The sequence below is a fragment of the Aphis gossypii genome, chromosome 1 (genome assembly GCF_020184175.1).
Source record: "Aphis gossypii isolate Hap1 chromosome 1, ASM2018417v2, whole genome shotgun sequence".
Classification (NCBI taxonomy): Eukaryota; Metazoa; Arthropoda; class Insecta; order Hemiptera; family Aphididae; genus Aphis; species Aphis gossypii.
The window spans coordinates 44,979,085-45,006,636 of NC_065530.1; the positions used below are offsets into that span (position 1 = coordinate 44,979,085).

A 27,552-nucleotide genomic window follows, 5' to 3' on the forward strand; every position below is an offset into this window, starting at 1 on the left:
CTTATAACATAATTATTTACTATAAAAGATGATTTACTCCAGTCAGTTACCAAATTATACAACTTATTTTATCCACATACCAATGTCCAATACAGATTTTAATCAAAAATAATATTTAAAAAAAAAGTAGCGTTCATAATATCTACAAATTATAGATATTAATTAATTTGACACATACACTATCACGATAATATGTTTAAAAGCTTTTAAATATATAATATGATGCATGCATATAACATTATAGAAAATATTCACCAAATAATATCTAACATTTTATCTTTCAAATGTTACTGAATTTCATTGTACATTTAATCTACCACGGTTCCGGATCACACATTCACACCTTATACTATTATGTAATGAAACGCAGCATATACCGGTTTACAAGCAATAGGTACAAGCAAGTACATAAAGACTAATAACGACCACATTTACTAACATATTACATACAAGCCTAATAACACAAGAAAGCGTGTGTAATGTAGTTTTGTATTCAACTTTTTAAACACCATATAAATCATGAAGATGCTCTATAGTCGCTGTTGACATACACAATGTTAAATACTTATATATAAATAGTATACGGATTAATATTTTAGGTATAATACTACTGTACATACTCTAGGTTAAAAAAAACTACAAATTACGTTATTACTGTACAATAATATTATAACTATACAATAACTATTTTACGTTTATTGTTTACTTGAATACTTTATAAAAATCATAAAAACCCGGTAACAGCAGAAATACGTACAATTTTTCTTCTTATGAGTATTATTATTGAATATAATATTGTATGATTATTGATTACGTACCTGAAACAAAAACATACTACTATAAAAATATTGAAAATTTAAAGATTAAATTTACTTAAGTTTATTATTCCATTAGGTACCTAGTTAATATTTTTCGATTTTATAAGCTATTAATAACTTAATTTTCTTGGAAAAGTTATAATTCAGTTGTATAAATTCAAATAATTCCAATATGTTTTGTAATTTTATAGGTACACTTTAATTTTAAAAATACGGAATTCAAGTAAATTATTTCAATGAAATCTCTGGGCAGTGTACCTAGAATCTTACATGATCTGTAAGAACATTTTGAGTAAAAAGTATCTATATTCTATATCTCTCCTATTTCCACTTCTAATATGTTTAAAATGTCATGCACGTGGACTAAAAGGCTTGGGTCTGAAAAGCAAATGGATTTTCTCCATCATCATTTTTGCTGAGTATCCGACGGGCATCTAGAAAACTTTTCAAACATTCTCAGACGGCAGACACTCTTACTTTGCCTAAACTAGGAAACTGTGAACCTTTTTAGACAACCCTGGTCCCTGGAAACACTATATTGGGTAGAAGACAAAATACAGATGAATGCTATTATAAACGTGGACCTATCCTTTAAAACTAAAAGTTTAACCATTGAAACTATAACAATAAGTACCTATTTAAACTATTCGCTTTGGAAAATATTAAAGAACAATACAATTCCCAAATAATATTCACTTGTTTAACATAGCTATAATTAAAGTATTATTTAGTATTATTAGAAATCGTAGAAAACTATACAATACTGTTGAAAATTATAATTTATTCAAACTTATTTTTGTCTTTAAAAATTACTATGATAGTAAGTACCTATAGTGTACCTATACTTACAAGTATCTAGATAATTTATGTCTAATAAATTATAAATTATTAAATACATTTTTTTATGAACGAATTTAAGTTATTTAAAATAATTAAATCTAAAATATTCGTAAACAATATAATATTACCAATAACCTGTCTGTACGTTATAATTATGAATAATTCTAATTTAAAATAACATTATATAATTATGTACTTTTATTTTTTGAATTTATAATTGAATTATAAATTATAACATTAAATTAATTAATTTCAAAACACATTTAAATAAAATGAAATATGCTAGAATAAATATGATTGATTTTTTCCCCAAGCTTTAGTGATATAATTACACAAATACATAACAATCAAGCAAAGAACCAGATATTCAAAACTATATTAAAATTAATTAACGTGGCTTGAAAACAATAAATGCAATCATAATTAACTTTCTCAAATACGATAACATGGCATATTGAATCAGAAATTTAATGTTGTAATCAATTATTTTCAATACTCTAATGGAATAATATATTTTTTAAATTGTATATCTAATTATTAAAAATAAAAATACAAAGTCAATTTCTATGATTTATTAATATCAATACTTTAAATGAATCGATGATTGCAAAAACGTCATAAGTCAATTATTTAAAACTTTTGAATAATTGGTAAAAACTGTAAAATATAAATAATTTAAGAATAAATACTTATTAAGATATATATCTTGTATATTATCTGATATCAAAGTAAATAAGAGTATAACTAAATATATATTTTATAAATTAAAAATCTAAGATCCTTTGTTTTTATTTTTAAAATTCACCAAATAGGATTAATAAGAATTGAAGCACTTTACAACACGATTTTGGTAGGTAGCTATAAATCAACACAAACTGCGGAAAACCGGTCAACTACAATCTACAGTGTAAACTGTTCTACTGATGTAATAACTTAATTTATTCGTTAATTTATCACAGAAACAAATGGTGAGTTTTTCCTTTTGCCTGTCCTAATAACACAGCGTCCCAGGACATCTTGGAAATTGGATTTAAAAACTGTTCCCCAGCAATGCAAAATTATATTATCCGAAAAGAACTTGAAAATGTTTATTATTTCATACCTAATAAAACTAAATCTATTCAATAAAAATTATACAAAAATCCAACCCAGCATCCAATTGTTTATTGTAGTTTTCCCAATACAACTCTAAAACGGTTAGTTTTAAGTTTTAATATTTAACACAATATTGTAATATTATAATAACATTGATATAAAAACATATATATTCTTATATGAATTACAATAAATTTAAAAACAATGAATTCTTTACTTTGTTAGAACACCACAGTAAAATTTAAAAACATCATGGAAAAGATTATTTTAAATATAAAGGTTGTAATAATAAGATTAATATTGAACTTAAACTCAAGTTACTATATATTACACCAGTGAGTATTATAATACGTATAATAGTAAGTAGGCATAAGTAATTAATTACATATGAAATATTTTTCTTAAATTTATGTTTATTATTATTATTTATGTTAGTTAATGTTAATAATATATATATTAACTTAAACTTTATTATTTCCAAAAACTTAATATTCTAAGACTTAAAACTTAAGGAATTATTTTTATTTTTCTTAAAATAAAAATATATAAATTTGTGAAACGACTGCTCAAAAATGTTTTTAGAATATGATATATTTTTTTTAATATTATAATATAATGAATGGCACTTAAATGGCTCATTTAATACGATTTTCTACCTATACTGTTTGAAAAAGAAAACCATAATAACTTTCAATTTTTTTTATATTTAACAAGTTATATGATTTAATTAAATTCTATTTCAAACGATGATATTGCCTACTTAAAATAATTACGAAGTATATTTCTTTTATTTATTATTTTTTAATGAGATAAAAAATGATCTGTGATTTGATTTTAAAAATAATAATAAAATGAGTCAACATAAAAATATTTAAGGGCTGTTTACGAATGTACGTGCCTTTATTTTAATTGATGATTTTATAGAATTTTTTGTTCCTCATTATGTTTTATATAAACCATTTTATCTTATTATTTTTTTAAATTCGATACGATAATCGTTTATAATTGTTTTTTTTTTTTTTTTGAACCTAAATCATCTGTCCCGTAATTGCTTTTTGACAATGTCCTGTCACGGTTTCCGGTACAAACACCCATGACATAGTCGTGTCTATAATCATTATATTATATAATATAAGGAGATCATGTTTTACTTTAAAAAAATATATCTTCAACGCTAACAATATAAAAGGAATAGTCGAAATAGGTCTGACACATAATCGTTTACGGTCCAATAGATCAGTAACAATTAATCTCCATTTATGTAGCATTCTGAGAAACAACATTATGTATTCATAATGTACATTTCATATTATATCTTAAAAGGTTTATAGATCATCTAATAGACATTATACATATGATAAATAACACTTATAAATTTACAAAATATTACGTCATAACATTAAAAGAATTTTACTTCCTCTTTATAGAAAATATAGTTTTTTTTTAATTATCAAAAATAAGATATGTATATTTTGTATCTAACCTTTTAATATTCTTCATTTGTTAAATGTAAGTAAGCAAAGCCTTTTTTAATGATATATTATCTTAAATTTTAATTAACTCATATGTACTGCAACTATATACTGGTAAGTTTGTACGATGAATTTAAATAAAAATAATCCAATAAAAGATAATATAATATAGGTATATACAAGAATCAAAGTTTGCAAAAACTCTGTTAATAAAAGTTTACTTAGAATCCGTATGGAAATCACGTAACAACAATAAAATTAATTCAGTGTATAGTTGAAAATATAATAAAACAAAAAATGTGTTAAGCATAATCTTAAAAAAAATTATCATAGTTAAATTATTTGTTTATATAAATATTAGTAATGTTATATCAACACAATAATTTTTAAAGAAAATGTATTAATTAAATTAAATATTACGCATAGAAAATGTTGTACTACATAATCTACGCAATATAAATAATAAGACTATAGAATTAGTTTATAAATTTTAATATTTTATAAAAGCTCATGATATGTTCTTTAATCATCATTCAACATTCAAAACCAACATCATGACTTAATACGTGAATTAATTATAAAATTTAACAACTAGGCAAATTAAATGTTTTGTCCTAAACGTTTAAATATTAATGAGAATACCTTATACCTACTACTAAAAAAAAAAAATAAATCTTTCGTGAAGTTTCGAATTTACTATTTAACCTATTGCATTCAATATTAAGGCTTATAAAAGTCATGTTTAAAAACGTTATTTATTTATAATATGTAAAATATTAACATATGATAATAAATAATAATTTTAAAAGTGATATCACAAAATAGTTTAGTTCAATGTATTATCGATTTAGTGAGCTTTTTCGATTTTCAACATTTGCCAGAATTCTTTTCTCTGAGGGTAGTTCCGGCGCCAGACTGGCCGGTTAAAAGGTTTTGCAAGAAGGGTGCAAAAAACAAACTATAGGGGAATAGATTTTGTATTCAAAAAAGGTCCAAAGAAAACTTGATTGATCGACTTGTGGACATATAATGAATGGGAGAACGCGTCTGTTCTGTTTTTAAATACAAATAATGTAGACGAAAAATAAACAGAGGTAATAGAAGTTATTTATAATCGATTTGAAAGGTATATTTTTTTATTAATTTCGTTAGTTTTACATCAATAGCTTCTACTTTTGCGCGTAAATATATTTACAATTCAAATGATTAAAACAATACATTTCTTAACATAATTATGAACACGATATTTTAGATTGTAATTATTATTTATTATATAAAAAATACGGTAAATAAAATGGTTCTAGTATTACTTAATAAACTACCACGTAACGTAACAATTATTTATATTTATACAACTCCATTATAGTTTTTAATTATTACTAGGTATATTATATTTTTATTTTGTAATAATTATAGTAAGTAGTAAGCACCTACTTATAGTGAATTCTCGTAATAAAATTCAACCCATGTATTAGCACAAGAAATATTTAAAAAGAATACAGTTAATGTCCACACGGCACACGCCATTCAACTATGTATATACGAGTCAAATACTGTTAATAATGAGAACATACAATTTCCCAAAGTAACCCTACAGTAGAATAATAGTTAATAATAATCATTTACGGTAACTTATACATGCCCTGGAGTCTGGACGTTTACTGGTGAATAAAATAACATTCCAAAATAGAACAACATCTGTTTTTCAACATAAACATAAACCAAAACCCCATAATAATATAATATGCACACATCCGGAATCGAGATTATATTATTATCGTATACACCTAATACCTAAATGCAACATTACATGACTTGTACATGTATAATTATAAAAGCACATTCCAATACTTATCTAAAGAAATATACTGACAAAATCATCAAAATGTATTATTTCATTACATAGTCTTATAGACAGGGCAATTTTATTAATAGAAAATATACATTATTTCAAAAATTATATTTACACAAACACGAAGTTCTATTATTTATTGTCCATGCCTATAATACATAAGGTTTACAATATAATTTAAAGTGTTGATGAGTACAGAGGAACTATTCAGAGATACTTATAGAATATTGGTCTGCTTCTTTGTTTAACCAAGCTTTAAAGTTTAAATACTCATAACTCATAAACTTATAACTAATTGTTCATATTCATATGAAATTCAATTTCTATTTATAAAAATTTTCAAAATTATGAACTATTTTAGAGTGAAAATTTTAATGATAAAAAAGAGAAACATTTTGTTTTGTATTAACTTGAAGTTATGTAAAAAATAAAAATACATATCATTTAAGTATTTTACATCCAAACCTATAGCTCCAAAAATTAAATAAATTATTAAGAAAATCTCTGTTTTAATTAACTAAAATTTGACTACACCAAAAATGATAATCATTTTAACATTAATTCAATTTAAATTTATTTATTTTAATTATATATTTACAATCAATAATAGTAAATAAAATATGAGTTATTTTTACATTAGCCAAGTACATTTCAAAAACTGTATTACAAAAATATTCAGCTATTGTAACAGTATACAGTTTAAATATTAGTTTAAACTAATTTAATTAGTTAATTGAATATTGTAGAACTTTATTGTGATTTTACACAAAATAATATAAAATTGCCAATATAATGAATTATATTGTTTATATGTTATCATTATTGACCGAAATTAATACTGATTAACTCAACATATTATATATATATATATATATATGTGTGTATTTGTTTACAAATATTCTTTGTTTTTGATAATTTCTAATATCTAGAGTATTTTTAACGTTATTTCTCTTTTAATTTAATATGTTTTTATTAAGTTAAAATTATACTTAAACATTTTTTTTTTTAATTATATAACAGCGTATCTTTTTTGATGAGCTTTATTTAAAATGTATAGTTTTTAGATGCAGTTAATCAATCAAGTTTAAACAGTTTCAATAGCGTTACTTAATGAGCATACTTTATTTTTAAATAAATTATTTTTTTAATTTTTAATTGAAATTCATTTCAAATATTGTCAAAAAATTATTTAGTTCTGTGTAATTATCCTTCAAATACTTTGTCAAAAAGTGTCTCGGTACTTATCAAAAATTGAATGAGCACGAATGTACAAATGATTTAATGAAAGAATCTTAGCCTTTTATAACCATCTTTAATTAAATGCGTGTATAAAACATAATTATAAAAAATACCATTATTAATTTATATCATTATTGAAATAATACATAATACAATTGTATGTATATTGTATATATACCTGCATAAATATGTAGATAAACCCTATTATAATATATTATACATTATATGCCTGTACACAAAATAGTTTAGTTCTATTTAGTTATATATTCTTAATATAACATAAATACATTTTTTGATTCGTATTTCTCAAGTAAATGTAATAAGTCTAAAATTAAAATATTCAATTTTAAGTACACAATGTTCTTAAAATGTAAAACATCAATATTTTTTACTAAAAATGTTTTTTAAAGCAAGTTAGATTTGAAACAAAATTATTTACCTTTCAATTACTTATACTATTAGGGCAAATCCATTGTATCAATTAATTTTCGGATATATTTTAACTATAAAAAATTGCAAATTGTATAATATATTATCAAAGATAAAATAAAATGGATTTTATGAGCTATTTTTCAAAATGTCACTAAATAATAAGTATGATAATATAATAGTATAATTTATTACAATCAACAAAAATTATTTATGTACTTTTAAATACTATTTACTTATTAAATCCAAAATATCACAAAATGTGTCATCCAATTAGTGTCATCTAATTTTAATATCATTTAGATCACAGTTTATTGAAATACTAGAGATATCTATTCAAAATGTGTTCGATTTAACTACTCAAAATAATGAATGTATGGTATAAAATATTTATTGGCACTTTGTACTGATTACTGACGAAGTCTATGAAATAACACCTAGAATCTAAACGAGCCTATTAAAAAAAGTATTAATCTACATAATTATATCAGACATAAAAAATCTAATAGGCCCATTCTTTATATGGTTTGCTGAAATTGTCTTCGTTACTCATCAGACCAATCCGAAATTGCATACAATAGAAATACATTAGGTAATAGCAAGACATTGGGTGCTAGGGGAAATTATATTCTATGGGTGTATTGTGAGGAAAAACCGCTTAAGACAAATCTACAATGCAATTTTCGTGCCAGAACATTTCAAAAGATTAAGACTTAAACGAGAGCAAAAAAAGAACCTAATATCTATAAATCACCTCAATTTATTTACTTTTATATAAGTGTCTCTGGAATACAATATAAAGAAAATGTGTATTTTTAAAGAGATTTCAGGTTTTAGGATATTAGCCAAAAACGCATAATTTAATGAGATATCTTACAAAATAAAATTCAAAAGTATATGATACTATAATAAGTACCTATCATAAAATGTACTTTTTAAATCATAAAAATTAAATAGTGATATTTAATTTTCTTGAAATTTAATTACCTATAAAATATAACAATTTTTAGTAATTTTTAACTACTTAGTGACATTCATACATGATAAATGATGAATATTAATTATCATACGTAATAAAAAATGTTATTAATAATTTTAATTTACTTTTTTATTTTTGTATTTAAGTAATTAAAAAATATATATTAAATATCATAATTGAATATTACTATTTTATAAAATGTCAATGTTATTTTATATTTTAAATAATCATTATTAACTAGTAAAATAAATCAACTTTAATGAATACAATACATTATGCTTATAGATGACTAGATAAGTTTAATAAATTTTAACAAAATCAAATTCTATTTTCTATAATACACAACAAAACACAAAACTACGAAGAATACAAATCCCCAGTCTCTACTAACATTTAACTACTTATTTAATGATTAAATAATTATTTTCAAAAGAATAATCAATTACTAATGCTTATGCAATTAAATACCCAATAGTATAAAATAAACAGGCATACAATCTCGTAAGTATTCGAAAAAAATAGTATTTAAAACTAATACAATTTTATTCACATTGTGAGTCAGATTATTTAAAAAGTCAAAAATTAAAATAAATAGATACATAATTTTGCATTATAAATATAATTAAAAAATATAACAAACATTTTATTATTAGAATAATATTAATATATCAACTCACCCAAAAGTATACGATTCGATTATAAATCCAAATGAAAAAAAAATATCCGAACGGGAAACGCTAACACAACGTATGACCGATCTACGTAAGGACTGGGGATGCACTAACAATTTAATATAATGTACACGTGCTGCCGAGGGCGCGTGTTGTTCAATTGCCACCCGGGAGTCTGCGCCACGGTCGATTGACAGTGAAATAAAAAAAAAAAAATGATGAACGATATTTAAATAAGAAAAAATAAAAATAAAATTTCAAAATGTAATATTACACTAAAATATACAAACATAAATTATTATTTATTATTATTTGATTAATTTTAATAATTTATCATTATATTCAATGAAGGAATAAAACGAAAAACTTATAAATATTTAATAAAAAAATAAATTATTTTTTATACAAAATGCTAACAAATTGAGATTTGTACCTCATCCCTGTGATTAAAAAACAAAATTTAGAAGGAATCTGAGTCAACAATAATTATAATACGCTGATATGCACATTTATATCCTGTTGCATAAACAACTAAGTTAAGTAATAAAATATTATTTTATCCACATTTTATCAGATTAATTAAGATCTATATTAAAATATTTAAACTAATAATTATTGAAAAAATTAAGTTTCCATAGGATTATTATTATTATTATACACTATACAGTAAAAATCATTTAGTACGCCATTAGTAAACAGATTATACCAATTAATATAGGTCAACTAAATTCACTGTTTTTTTAAATTATTATTTTATAACTTATTAATTAACACGACCAGACTCCGTGTTCTCTTTTATGCCGCATTATAAGTATTTGAATAACAACAAATTAATTAAAATCCATTTATAACTTTAAATTTATTTTCTGGGCATAAAAATTGGATAGTCATACATGGTTACAAAGTTACAATCAAAACACAATAAATCACAATTTTAAAGCTAAATCTTTATGAATAAATTTATTGTAACAAAATATGGCCACACCAAGTCATACATTGTACTATAATAATAATCATACCATACATTATACTATACAATATATTAAGCTAATATTAAGCCAATTAATGAAGATTAATAAATTAATAAAAATAAAAGATCCTTAGTAATTTATTTAACATAATATTAATAATAAAAGAATATACAAGTCTAATAGTTCAAAAACCAAAAAGGGTAATAATATTCTCTCATTTAAATCAAAACACGCGGGCATCTCCTTAAATATACAAGTCGCGCAACCTAATGTACAGGTCTAATAAACAATATTGTGTGGTATCATTTCTATTAAATAATACGCACGAATCCTACAACCGTCTCTAACCTAATGCTCTTCTGCAAAATTAATTAGATCAGCACTGTTTTGACTTTAGTAAGGTATGATATACGTTTGTCTTCTTTACATTTATGCCATCAATGAAATAGTTACCTACATGAAATTACAATAATGTAACATTCAGTTTAAGAAGAACTTCATGGACTCAAACTTTTCAGTTTAAACAATAAAAACGTTAAATAATTACAATAAATCGTAAATCGTATAGTCGCAAGCAATTTTTTTATTGAATTGGAATAAAAATAAAATAATTAACTTATTTGTGTTACGATTACTATTTGTATAACCTAACCATACTTAAAGATACACTCCTAGTATACGACAGGCGCAAATCTCTCAGTATTAGTCGTGACGGCACCATTTGATTATTACAATACAACTATAATTATGAGGTCTCGGCACATTCGTTTCATTGGCCTGATCTACATTAATAACTATTTTTACTAATATCTAAATCTTACTATATTACCTAAAGTATTTATAAATTTCTATCTATGATGTACAACAAATCTATACCACGTTTTGTATCATTTCACAACACCTCAGTAATGTCTCCTGTCCATCTGTACGTGATCACATGATATATCCATTTACTCCCTCTCGAGTACATTATATATCCAAAAAATGATGTTATTATTGTATATGCGCAAAATGATTTAACGTTAATTCCTACCCACAGAAAATCTAGACGAATATCAAAACCATTAAACCACCCGATTACCCTGATGTCCTAAGCGATAAGCAACATCAGTATTTACATTAAAATATATCATTCCATTTGGGTAATGTAATAAACGTACCTATGAAAAAAATGATAATAATAAATTAGACTTAGTGCAAAACTTAAATTCCAAAAAAAGTTGTTTTTTTTCAGTCAGTATTAGACATTTAATCCGTCAATATTTTAGAACAATAGTAACAAGAAACAAATAATAAAATGTACTGGCATGTATTATAATATGAGATATAAGAGTACATACGGCTTTACAAAAAAAAGCAAAGAAATAAAAGAAATCATTCAGTAATTGTACTCTACATAGACTAAAGAAACTGCAGGAACCTAATTATTTAATAATTTCTCATTGTTGTTTCATTAAGTTCAGGGATTTAACTACCAACTCCGGGTGATCAACATTTTAAAATTTAATTTCAAAAATTACATGTTTTTAATAAAAACTATTTTTTTTTTTTGTTTTTTTTTCAATAAAAATAACAAGAATTTCTTGTAACATATTGTATTACATAAACATTTCAATATTTGCAATTAAAATAATAAAAAATTTAAATACTGAACAAAAAATAATAATTTTAAATGAATTTAAACTCCAATCCCCAATTATAACCCTAATTATTTACCTACCTATAGCAATACGTATAAATATCTTATGAAATATTCTTAGAAATAGAGATTAAAATGTCATCTTCGCTTGAAATATTGTTTTTCGTATAATTTGAAATGTCCATTTCAGTATTCTATTCAATGATAAGGTACACTCGAAACCTACTAAGCCTTAACAAGTTACTCGATTTTTTAATCAACAACTGTTTTAATATTTTAATAGTTATAATTATAATATGTATATTTTCAATTTTATAAATATTCTTTATTATAATGAATAATATTTAATTGAATACATTTTTTCCATGTTTAGATGACCACATCTATTCTACTATGTGTAAAAATCTACGTTCTTATAATTGTTAGAGATCACAAAAATCATTGCTAAGATAGTAAAAAAAAAAAAAACTGTTTGTATTATTGAAATCTCTCAATAGTCATTATTCAAAACAAACGCTCGTTTAAACACATTATTCCTGACAGGCACTTCATATTAAACGTTCCTTCAAAAGTTTTCAAAACTTAAATCAGTTTTAACGTCAATTCTCATATTTTATTTGTGATACTAGAAACTGCAAATGGCTAAGTATAAAACTTTCTTTAACTCACTCAAATGCAAATGGAAGCGAATTATTTTTTTTTCAAAAATGTCAATAACATTACATAATTATTATAAATGCACGGCATGCATGAAAACTTTAAGTCTAATAAATAATAGATACATACTCGAAAATTTTACATATAAAGTTTATAAATTTAATTATATCTAAAATTAGCATAATTTTGTTGAAAGGGTAAATAGTAACAGTATATTATAGATGATAAATATTAAATATAATATAATAATGTTAATTGCAACGACAACTTGTATAAAATATATAAATACAAGTGTAATATACATACACAGTACGTTTTAAAAACGATAAACTTTTTAATACCGTATAAACTCGAAGTATAGAAAACTACTGTATTCAGATTTATTTGCAAGTGTAATGACAAGAGTCAAACATTTAAGAGTGGTATGTATACGTACTACCTTGGAATATTCAAGTGATTTATTCAAATTATATGCAAATTTTAAATCGCGCTTTGTTTTATTTATCTCATTATTTTCCTAAACTTATCTTCTATCATCAGCCCTAAATTTAACAAATATTATTTTTCTATTATAAAATTTTATAATAACTTTAGGATTTCAAATTTCAAGTGTGAATATCATTTATTTTAGGAATAGTAATACACCCGTTATCTATTTGTTATATTCTTATAATTCGTTTTTATTATTTTCAATTTTATTATTTTGTTATATAATGTAATCTATAATTATTTTATACTATTAATTCTAATTAATTATTCATATTATTATTATTACTTAACTGATTTATGTTATTTTAATTTTATATTGTAACTAAGTATGTAAAACAAAAGTATAGAACACCACAAAATTAGCATAAATTTAGAAATAAGTACCTCTTAATTATTATTTTCCCTGCACAATAAACACATATTATTATTATTATTATTATTATTATAGTTTTTGTTTTAAATATTGGATCTTTTATTATTATTTATAAGTATAAATATCAAAGATGTATATAATTTATAAAACCTGAAAAAATCAATTTCAAAAAAAAATATTTAAAATGTATCAAGTTATTGATACTATTCCTAAACTAAATTTTAAAATAATTTTGTTCCAGTATAATTTCAGATAAAATAAAATGTTTAATTATACGTTGTATAACTAATAGCTTCCTCACTCTGTTTAGAATATACTGTACAGCATTAGAAAAATTGTATTACACAATATATCAAATTACTCATTTTCTTATTCAAAACATGCGTAGGCGTGTCCAATTCGTGAAGGAATTTAAAATATGCCTCTAAATAGCAAAAGATATATAAAGATGTATAGATGTCAAATAAGACAAAATATTATTAGAAAATGAATGTCTTTTTAATATTATATGATTCTCCAGTATACTTTTAATGTAGGTACCTACCAAATTAACCTAGTGTCAAAAATACTTAAATAAACAAACGCATATAATACCAATTTAAAAAAATACAAACATTTTAGTATAGTATATTAAAGTTATAATTTATTTTAATAAGTAAAATAATAATGATTTATTGTTAAAAAATAAATATAGTACATAATTCACTATTAAAAAGTAAAATTAATTGTTTAAATTCGTCCCCTTAGTCGTTCTATGATTTAATAAATGTATAAATAAATGGTTTTAAACAAAGACCTACATTATATTATAGGCACTTTTAAATTATGGCTACATTTCCTGTAGAAGGTTATATTTCCGAATAACATTAATCAAAAATGTATACTATATAGAATCTTTTAAATTGCAATCCTAAGGGTTTGATAAAAGTTAATCGGTAAGCTTTGATATGAGTGTAAAGAAAGGTAAGTAATAAAAGAATATAGTATCTATACTTTAACCTTGGATAAAAAAATAAATGCATTTGAGTTTTCTGTTTGTCGCATGATAAATTTAAATTATTTTTATCGACTATCAACACATATTGATAATAATTATAGTATTATTAATATTTAATAAATATTTTTTCCGGTGTAATTGGTTTTAATATACATATATATATTAAAAACAGTATTAATTTTTATTAAATAATAATGACTAATGAGCAATATACAGGGATCCATAAATTACAAAAATAAGAAATATAAGACAGTAATAAATAAACTAAGAATTGGCCACATAAAGTAAATGAATGGATACTTGATGGCCTGAAAAGAAAAAGCTTCGAAATGTCTATCATACATAATTCAACTTCAAATAAAAATATACATTAACCGAATGTCACCATTATTAAATACAGATCAAAAAAAAACAATATTCCGATCAACACAAAATCTTAGAACTTCAAATAGAAGCAATAAATAAAATAATACAACTGCTAAAACATATATTTTTATAAACTGATTTAAAAATTAAGGACTAAAAATTATAAATGAGTATAAAATATTTAAAAAATAAATAAATAATGTATTGTAGATCCATTATATAAAGCTGATATCCAATATTGCTTAAGCGTAGGTATTATATTGATAAAATTAATATTAAATATACCTAATAACATAACTTTACTATAATTCCAATTTTTTCTTTTATTTTTTTTTTAATGAGTACTTTCCATCAATAGTATGTACATACTTAGTGATAACAATAATTTCAATAATCAGAGATATATAACAAATAACAATGGTTTTTTCTAAACATTTTTGTAACACGAATCTTAGTTATTTATTAAGCCTTAAATTACCCACGGACATAACACATAAAGGATGATGAAATAATCTATAATGTATTTTCCTGTGAATTTATCTATATGCACAAACGTAATGTTATGTGTGTGTATAATGTACATATACTGAATTTAATTAAACTAGAAATTTCCTCTGCCTGTAAACCTTTTGATGATCATTAAAACTGATAGGTAATATTAATTTAATCTACTTCCGTGCTCTTATTATCGTAATTTTCTCAATACTCATGAACTACTAACAATCAAATTGGATTACCATTATCAGATATCGATCAATTTACCTTTTCACGACTTTACAACAACTAAGAGATTTTATAAAAATAAAACAAATACTGGAAAGAATTGTTTGATTAATATCTTATTTTAAATTCTACTTTAATTATAAATCGTTCCCATATAGATGTAATAATATAGATAAGGTTGATATTAATATATTTTGTAATAATAATTCTAGTAAACAATTGTAAGTCTCAAATTTTATTTTGTATTTAATAGGTATCTCTCAATTACCTACATTTATTAAGTGTTTACTAAACAGCAATAATCCTAACAATTTAAGGAATGAATATTTTAGGATATATTAAAAGTGACTTATTACCGGTTGTTTACGAGTACATAATTCATTTTATAGTTAATAGGTATAATAATGTTTATTAAAAGTATTCAGTCCCTTCTTACAAGTTAAAAAAATACCAACGAGTTCAAACTGTTATAAGCTCATGTGTTTAATGAAAGGTCAATCATTATTTAACCTGGTGGCGACATGTGATCGATTATCATCATATTGACTAATACTGTTAGTTCAGCATGACAGGACGAACATCTTAAGTTTTTAGGCGGCTTTATTATTGTATTGTTTTTGAGAGACAACGATGTGCTAATCAATATGATTTATGATGTTGGACCATATCGAAAAGAAACAAAATTATGTTACATGCTTGTCTATTAAGATCATTGAAGTAAATCGTCTAAGAGTATTGTAATTTTATAATTCAATAATATTTATAATACACCCATACTCCGATGTTTAAAAGTAGGTCAAGGTTAAATTGTAATACTTAAGTGTATGAAATGTATTTCAGTTTTAATATTAAGATATTTAAAAAATATATAAATTTAATCCAATAATTTAGTAAAATTATTTATATAATAACAGCAAACAAGAGGCAAGTCTGGTACTGATAATTATTAATTTTATCATATATTATTGATGTAGGTTTTTAAAAAGAAACATAATTTTAAAAAAAATCGCTAATACAAAATTAAACTTTCGAAATACTACACATAGTAAAATTTGCCTTCTCTGTAGTTACCTATATATTAAGGGACTAGGCACAACAACTTAAAATCAAAGTTTTCATTTTATAAACATTTTGTGATTATATTTTGATTTATATAATTAACAATTATATTTTCAAATTGATCAAATGTCTATAAAAGGGACTTAACTTATATATATATATATATATGTACTCGTATATATTATACAAGGTGTAACAGATAGAACTGACTTTTAGAATAACTTTTGTTCTTATCAATATTTTTTTTATTTATTTATTTTTTTTTTTTGTTTATTACTAAAAGACACTCGCGCTATACGTACAATATATAAAAAAAAATATTTTTATTTTTTAATAGTAAAAATAAATAAATATAAATTTAAAAATTTTGGAGCGTTATAACTTCTTTCAAAATATTATTTTTGGAAACTTCCTGAAATGAGTATATTTCTTAATTTATTTATTAATTATTTAATTTTCACAATTTTTGTTGTACATTTAATTAGCATCATCATCATTTTTTTTTTTTTTTTTAGTCAGTTCTATCTGATGCACCTTGTATACTGTAAACTACAAATTAATTAAAAGTACATTTATTTTAAAAAAATTATCAATAATTTTAAATCAAAGAAGTTACTTTAAATATTTAATGCTATTACACTCATACGTATTAATATACCGTGTCATTATAATACCAAGTATTTTCAAATCACGTGTTTATGGTACCTATTAAATTTGTTCTATGATTTAGTAGTAAGAAATAACTTAATATTGTTATATTTTATTTTTATTTAGTAAGTATCCTCGTGCTACATTATAATTTAAAACTAAATTATGTATTACATTTTAACAGTACATAAACAAATTATTGTATATTATTGATAATATAGTAATAATACGATCAGAATCAAATAAATTTTACAAATATTCTACTGTACGATATGAAATTGTGGAAATTTTTATTTTACTAGAATCGTATACTGTTTTAATTTTATCTAAACTGAATTAACTATTTTTATTTAAATGAACCTACTATATTACTATTAGTGTACCTCTTTAATATTTAATTTAAGAATATCTATCTGTAGCTAAATAAGTAATAATTTGATATAAGTTATTGAAGGCCAAAGGGCAAATTTTAATAGTCATCAATTAATAGGAGGCGAGAAAAGAATTACGAAACGTAGGTACTCCAATATGCCATGCCAGTTTGAAATACGAGTGAAAACAGATACGATCTCGTTTTATCCGGGAAGTTAAGGTATATAATTTGTCTTATGTTTTCATACAGGTACAACAATTAAAAATAATTTACATACTTTCCTAAATACGTATTGTACACTTACCTACTTATTATTACGGTGCATAAATTTACACTAAATTATAATATCAGATATACTTTAAAAAAATATATTTATACGTTAAATTTAATATTACAGATTCAAACATACGAGACCAAAAACATATTTTAGTATCGACTATTATGATTTATGTTTCTACCAGTAATCACGATTATATATAATTTTTAAGCCAAAATCGACATCAATTAACACTTCAAATAATTTTAATGTTGTATTTAAACTATTTTTAAGAAAGATATTAACCTTAAAAAATATATTTATATTAAATACCTATTATATTATTGTGCCATTTTTATTTTTATTTTTTAATGTACATTAATACTGTAATGGAATACAAGGTTAATAATACACAAAATGTTATCTTCAAAACTATAATAATGATGACTAGATATGATATAAAACAAATAGGCAAAATCGTTTATTTAACAATTAAAAACTATTTTATGCGTGTCTTTATTCAAGACTAAAACCAACTATATTAGTATAGTATTAGTATAGTAACATACTTGATATGAATAATCAACTTGTATATATAATACTATATTTAGTAACTATTTATTATTTAAATGATGATGTTAATTAGAAATTACATATATGTAGTGGGTAAGATGTTTACAGCACTCGCTCAATTTAAATGGTAAATCTTCGTGTGACACCGTATGTGAGTATAAATTAAATAAAACTAGTTTTAATGCACCTCTTACAGCTAGATTTCTATTTATTTAATTATTAAACTGTACCTATTTCGATTTCAGATTTACAAAAACATCATACGACAGCTAAACATTTTTTACAGAATATTTCTAAAATGACTACTTCGTGTCTGCGTATAAAATATAACGATTAATTTATTGTCAGATTCTTATAATACAAATAGATAATAAATTTTCGAAAATCTATAGCATGTTTATATTTTTATTTATTAGTTATTTTTATCAAAATATATTTTAATAGCTGGTTTAGTTTATAGTGCTTTAAACTATTTCGTGCAAATTATTCAAGCTGATGTATTTTATCATCTACAGACTGTAACTACTCATCGTAATAATTTAACCTGTTCTTATTTCGTTTGTATTTACTATTTATACATAATTAATAACTATTTATAAGTAAAATTATTATCAATTTTGAGCCTAAAGATATTTTAAATAAATTATCTTAATGCATCTATATTAACAAATTTTTTGTTAAAAAAAATATGTGTATAAAAATATTTTCTTACTAAAATAATTTTATACATTTACATTAAACTTATTTCATCAACTCCAAATTATTTTTTTATTTAAACTAAAATGTATAATACTTAGTAAAAACTTCAAATATTTATAGATAAAAAATATAGTTTTATTATTATATCTATATATTTAACTTATTTTTATACATTTATTTAAAGGAATATCGTCAAAAGACTATTTATCTAAAAACTATTATAAGAACATTTTTCAATTCATTTTACTTAAAAGTTGAACTATTTTCAGTTTAATATTATTGAATTATATAAACTTAACTTTTTTCTAATTAAAATAATTATGTAGTTTATTAATTTTTCATATTTTACTTTTAGAAACAAAAACAAAATAATAACCAATAAATAAATAATAACTATTAAATATAATACAATTATGTTATTTAATTTAATTATTATCAATAAAGAACTTTAATTGAATAAAAATAATTTTAACAACAATTGATAATAAACAAATTGGAATACACCTAACAATATCTGAATATCTGTCCAACACCTTAGTCTCACATTTGGCCAATCCATTCTGCAGACACAAAACTAATTTTTGCTCTATCTCCAAACAATGCTTTCAAGTGTCGTCGCCAGTTCTCCTATATTGACAGTGATGTCGAGACACAATGCGCAACGCCCGAAGGTCGTTTTTTTTCTCTTTAGATATGCGGATCACGTATGACGGTCGTATTATAAAACAGAATGTCTCCCTGCAGCAAGAATGTCTAGCAATACCCACTGTCAGTCTTTCAATTATAAAACCTAAGTTTTCAATTTTTTTTTTCATTTTCAAACGCATTTAAGCCAAACAACAAATCGTGTACTATACATTTAGCCCACTCTCTCCCTTCCTACTTTATCAAAATTCTCTTCCAATCTAGAGTACATAACTCACAATGAAACAATAAAATTATTTTAAATAGTTATATTATTTTTAACATAACGTGTTTTAGTCATAAAATGTTATGTGTCCCCATTTATTTATTCACTATATTATATACTTGTCTCCTACATAAAGGTTATGAAAGAATATTTTCATCAGAGTCGTAAATTTTAACATTTTATTGATTTGGCCATCATAGGGGCGGCGTCGGTGGGTTTTTAATGCTACACAAACAGCGATGGCTACTAGCCAAACAAGTTATATTCTGAGTTATATTATGAACTATTGACAGTGACCAAATAATATAACGGCAGCCGAAGATTCGTACGGTAAAATACATTTTTTTTAAATTTTATCAACCAAAATCTGCAGCAGTATTAAAATTAGAACCTAAATAATTCTATAAAGATGTTCTCAATTATATTGTAATAAACCGTTATTTTTTAAAAACATTATAATGTTTATTTTATTTTAATTTATTTATAAGTTATCAAAATTAAGTTTATAAATAAATGTATAAATAACTTTAATGACAATTAATACCTCCTTATTTTAGCACTAAAAATCGCACAGAACATCCATATAAACGTCACAAAATCAGCTAAAATAAGAAAAAATGTATTACTTACTAACTTACTTATACATGAAATCATAAAATAAATGTTTAAAACCTTAGTCTAGTAAAATGGGAAAGATTTTAGACAAATCTAAATCAAAAAGCATACTTTTATAAATATTTTTTAATTAATTTATACACATCACTGTTAATAATATAATACATGATAGTGAAGTTAGGTTTAACTAATTTTTGACAAAAAAATACAATATAATAACGACTAATATAAATACTTGATCAATATTTCAAATATCTATAATTTATATTTTTAAAGTACCACAAACATTACCATCAATCAATTTCGTCAAAAACTGGTGTTCCTAAATTACTTAATTTTTCCTATCCCTTTTCATTAATTTACACATATTATTTTAAAAATAACTGAAATTGTCTACTTTGAATCCCCTTTCTCCAGATTAAAATTACTATCAGAAACATCCAGAGATCAGAAATATCTTCAAGAAGGGCAGTAATCCCTATATTTTATTGTAGCTTTTTATAAAAATTAATTTAATATAATAAATACAATATTATTATAATCTTTAAAATAATGATTTATGAACATTAATATAATTGTTAATTAATTATTAATATTTATTATACTAGCTGTTAATAAATTAAATGATAGCCACTTAATATAGTATTTATATTTTACTTTGTTGTCTTAATAGGTATGTATATAAAATTTAAATTTAAATTTAAAAAATTAATATACATACATACATATATACATAATTAAAAATGGCGTTGGAAAAAAAATTTAGTAGTTTTTAACCTTAAGTTGTAGTGCCCTTTCCTAAAAATGGGTTTAAATATCTCCTGTTTCAAGAAGTTTTAAACATGTTTAGTGTTAACTTTCAAAAAGTAATGACAGATATAAAAATAATATTTTTTTTTAACTTATTATCATTATGGAACCAATACATTCATCGCCAAATTGTAGTTCTAGATCAGTTATGATCAAATTTATACATCGTAGTCTAATTAACTACCTACCTATATGCAATAAGAACTTAAATTAAAATATGATATTTATAATAATAATTGTTCTAATAATATTACATACAACAATAAACAATAATAATCTGCCTCACGTCAATGGAATTGATACAAGACAATTAGATTCAATTAAATTCTCAGAATCATGGACTGGTTATTTTACAGCAAGAGAGTATATTACATAGATATTATAAAAAATACAGCTAATACTATTTTAGTATTCAACGAGGAATACTATACCGCGAATATTGTTGTACACATATATTCTTGTTAAGATATGAGAGGTTATTTTTATTCTTGTAATAAAATCCATATTTTTGTGGATCAAATTAATTTAATTTTAAAACAACCTTTTACATATTTTAAATTATTATGAATACCACGTTATTCAAATAGTCATAATATTATAAATACCAATACAATATTAATTGTAAAAACACCTAAATTAATGAAAACTACATTAGTTAATGAAAAAAAATTATGAACCATATTAATATTTCGTACCTATATAATATAGTGTATATTAAATCAATATTTTTTAACGGAATATAATTTAATTTAATTTACATAACTATATGAGATTATATTTCCCTCTTTGTATTGTTTATGTAACAATTTTTAAATAATTCTTATTACTTCAAATAAAAATTTATTTTAATTTATTGTTCCTCACAAATCAGATAATTTGGGGTTCAACATTCCTGTGGTACTATTTCCCGTCTGTTTCCCACACACAAAGATTGAGAGTAACAATAAGACGAGAGTACAATTCTCTTTTCTCTATACGATTGGATACGCTAGCTAAAAGACACACGTAATTTCAGGCATTCATAACATAACATTAAATATATAATATATATATATATATATATATATATATGTATGTATTTATATAATAATAACAAGTAATAAAAACTATTGATATCAACAAAATAAAATTTCAGAATTCTCTTTTAAAAATTGTATTTCAATTTACAAATGTATCGTGATACTTAAATAACATTATATTATAATCTAATGCATAATAAATATTAAATGTGTGGTTAACAAAATAAATCATTAGTTACATAATTATTTATATGTAATATTATTACTTATAGAATAATGTAATTATTTTATTATAGTCATAACATATTTTACATTTTTTTTCATAGTATTTTGTCTTAAATATTTTTATGTTAAAACAGTATTATCTTAAAATATATTTGCACAATTTTATAATATTTTTTACTAGGTGGTTATTTTATTCTTTTGAAATTTGAAATTCCATATTTATTAGTATACTACGTAGTTAATTGTTTTAAAAACTATTCTTTGTGCCTGTGTTTTCATTATTTCAAACATTTGTATACTCCCAAAAATAAATTTAAAAATTTAATTTTCATAAAAATGATTTAAAAATTGAAAAATATATATGGCATTAACTAATTTTGTTGTTTTACAATGTTAACGTGTTTTTTTTTTTTTTTTTGACCACCCGTATAGTTAATATAAGTTGATCATTGTTAAAATGCTTCAAATTTTTGGTATTGCATACTAGAGAAAACCATTAATTGGTAACCACATAAGTTAATTAGTTCAATATCAAATAATTCCAAGTAAGTTCTACAATCTTAAATTAAGTAAAAACAAAAAAAGAATTTAAAAAAAAAAGTAATGTATCTACGGTTGTGTCTCAAAATTTTTATTCCCATAAGTACTGCAATTGTATAACTATTCAAAATTATAAACTCATACAAAGGTAAAATCATTAAATTATGGACAAATTAATAATTTAAATGTGTACAGTAGTTTGTTTTTTAGTTGACAATATTTTTAAGAAACTAATTGCGTATGTAATTGTCACTATAAATAGAATATTAAATTGTTTTTTTAAGTTATCTTTAAACTGTTAACAGAAATTTTAAATAATTTTAATGAGTCAAAACATATATATTTATTAATTTGTTCGCGACTCGATGCTACCTCAATTATATATAATATATGGAATAGCGTGTTTTATTATACATCAAAGCTTTCCTTGAAGCATTTCTCTACTGTTATCTTGATAACATATGCTATATATAGGGACTCATTTCGCACTATAAACTATTATTTTTTTCTATCTCAAGCTCATGCGTTAGTTAACCTTTTATATAGTTTATTTTCCCATCCGTTCTGTGCGTTATCATCACATAATATCTTTCTACATTAGCAGCCCGCCCAACATTCCTGTAGACATGCAACGCAATCGGCCTCCACTAACTTTCGTTTTGTGTTCACCCTATGTCCATTATACAACTTATCACTTGCAAGTCATTATATTTTCTTACAGAAATTTATTCAATCAAATATCAGCTTGTTCAAATTATTTAGCATTGCTATATTGATCTGGTCATGTTAAAACAAGAAAATTCAAATACAACATCCAACAGTACCTATACATTTTTAATGTATTTTTATTTACTACAGTATTTTTTGTAAACTTTTATTAAATTTAGTATACAAAACTGATCTATTGTTAAAATATTCATATATCTATATTCTGTGTATAAAATACATATATAATAGTTTTCAACCCAAAATTAAAGTTCCTATGGGATCTATACGTTTTAAATGCTTTATAAGTTCATTTATTCTGTGATATTATAACACCCATACCTACATTATACAAGCTATACGTATAATATCATAAACAAACATTTAATAAAGAAGTATAAATAAACAAAAACTTTAAATTTAAACTAAAATATTGTTTTTATGTTTTTGGTTTGTATTGCATGAAGAAGTTAAGTAGATTTATAATAATTTATCAAATATATGTTTAAAGACTTTCTGACTTTTTCTAAAACATAAAATATTTTTTATTATACATTTTCATAAAGATTATTATTTACTATTATTAATCCTCTGGGTCTGAAATAAAACTCTGAATATTTGTCTAACACTAACTAGATAGCATCCTTATTTTTTTAACAGGTCTACCTAATAGTACCTACCATTTTACTAAATAAACAAAATACCTTTTTTAAACTCTTTAAACTGTTAGATATTATATTTACTAATTTATATTTTAAAAATCACTATAATATTGTATTACTAAGCTTAAATCAATCAAAAAATCATTTTTCCTATTTACTGATAAACCCATATCAATATAGACCAACATAATATTTTGATAAATTTACATCTACTTATTATTATTTTTTAAATTTGTTTACTACGATTAAATTCCTATAAATGTACTAAATATTTTTTTAATTTATTTTAAAAAGTGAATAATTATCATTCATCATTAATCATTAATATTATTTTAATACAATATTTCCTGTACCTGTTCCTGTAATAATTGACAAAATATAAAAATAATAAACATACCTATCAGTAATAAATTAGTTAATATTTCTAAATTAGTTCAAATATTTAAATCTTTACCATTTAATATATCATTTAATAATTTGGTTGAATCAGATTTCATGACATACACATTTATATATTTATGATAATAAAGACTACAATAAATCACACTATTTAAAAAACTTTAACAGTTCTAAATGTGATTTTCCTTTATAATCTTCCCCCAAAAATCTTGACATGCACATTTATTTCTTTTTTTATAAATTTTGTACAAAACAACCACTAAAATCCATGATATTTTTTTATTTATATTTACTTTCACTCTTATCGTTAAAATACTTCAAATAATGGGTTTTATTTATCCCCAGAGTAAAATTAAAGGGTTGTTAATTTAAAACGTATTGCAGAATGTTTTATTGTCTTCTCTCCCCCCCCCCTTCTATATCTTTATGGTTTTGAAAAATTGTTCTATTGCGAGAAAAATGTAAATTATATCCAAGATTCCATGTTAATTTGATTTAGATTTGTTTGGGAGATAATGCGCCACATCGCTTATTATAGTATTTAACATATGCATTTTCATAGTACTTTGCATCGTATGATAAAAAAATTACTATTATCTATAACTAACTAACTATCTATATTCTATATCCAACTTCTAAGAAGTTTCGTAAGTACTCAAGGTTTAAAGTATTGAATAAGGATGCTATAGAATACACCAATTATACCATATAGGTATCTATAAATTTTTTGTTTTTTATTCCTGTCAGTCAACGAGTTTTATGTTACAGTAATGTAAATTTATTTATTTCCAAACTAATATATTTACTTAGCAATTTCAATGTCATAATTTAATTTATCACTAGTTATAAGCACCACATGTTATCAAATATAAAAACTAAAAGGAACTGAATTGTAACTAATTGTAACACTAACTTATTAAGTCAACATTTATATTTATAATTTATTAATTATCAATAAGATAGAGTATTATGCACATCTTGCATCAAACTACAGTGTGCACATTTCTTCAAAACGAATCTCAACAAATAAATTATAAATTAAATCAAAACCAGTGTTTTATTAAATTATGTAAACATTAATTTTTTATGACGTTAATAATTAGACTTTTTTAATTTATATAAATAACTACTATGTATTATATTATATATTTGATTATTTTGGATATCTTATACATTATGTTCTTTTTTTAATTAAAATAAAGTTAAATTTAATGAAAAATATATCAAATATCTAATATGTATTAAGAATATTTAAATGTATAACTATAGGTACTATAATAATATCATACATAATTTATTGAAAAAATCTTTTTATTAAACCTAATCTGATTTGATAAGATAAAATCGTTCTATAGTAAGCAACACATGAAGTAATGTGTTTTAAAAGCCCCATTTAATAAAGTTATATTCTCTTTACATTATCGCTTCGGTTAAGGATAACAAAATTCAATCAATTGATGGCTTTAAAACCCATTATATAACTATATAAGTATCAATAAGATTGTTAATTTACTAAAAGAAATAAAATATATTCTAAGTTGGTTAAAACGATTACACGGATAAATTGTTAAGAAAATTAACACTGTGATTTTAAACTCCCTCAGGCCTCAAGCCATACATTTACTTAGTTTAAAAAACTAAAAATTATATAACAAATAGTATTATTAATAATTATTAAACATATACATTTTATGTATCTATTTTATTAAATAAGTAAAATAGTTGGTCAATTTGTGGGCTTAATAAATTTAGCTTAGATTAAAAGAAAATAGGTATATGTACAAAAAATAAAATAAACTCTTTCAAGCATATTGAGTACTAATATGAAAAAGTGTTGAACTTGGATAATAAATTCCATGATATTTTAATCCAATAACAAATATAAACTATTTAAGTACAATAAATTAATGTTAATTAATTAGGTATTTTCTAACATTAACGAAAACTAAAAAAACTAATAAAAAAATCTTAAATTGGTAATTAGGTTTAAAGTATCTGTAACTAGATATATAGTATATTATACATTTTAGAATTAACAGTAAAACAAAAATACATCCGTTGTAAAAACAATACATTTCTTACCTCACACACAATTTAATAATACTCAATATAATTTAAAACCTGTTTTTCATCCTACATCTTACGTGATAATATGTTAAATGAAATAACCAAATAATTTTTACTCAATTACATAAGTTTATGATAGTAAATTATAGTGTTTATATTAATAATAATTAATGAGCAATATGTTGATTTCAAACTCACTGTATTTAATTTAAAAAAAAATTTTAACGGACGTCACATCGACACTCGTATGCCCGCTCTAGTGCACGCGTTCAAAAATACGTCCGTCAAAACGCGTGTACCTACTTAATGCATCCTTGAGGCCCCAGCCTTAACTAACTAATTTGTATAATATACTAAAAAAAACACTTATACTCAATGCAAT

General features: G+C 22.7%; 1 protein-coding gene across 2 annotated transcripts in view; it reads right to left on the reverse strand.

The window, feature by feature from the left end:
* LOC114130175 (protein prickle-like) overlaps window positions 1-27,552 on the reverse strand; it is a 163,635-nt gene that overhangs the window by 125,497 nt on the left and 10,586 nt on the right. The window contains exon 1 of one of the 2 annotated variants that reach the window (XM_050198869.1): window positions 9,402-9,650. The exons of the other annotated variant lie outside the window; for it this stretch is intronic. The gene's annotated coding sequence lies outside the window, so the exon portion shown is untranslated. Of the gene's footprint in view, window positions 1-9,401; window positions 9,651-27,552 lie in introns of those variants that run through there. 2 annotated transcript variants of the gene reach the window in all.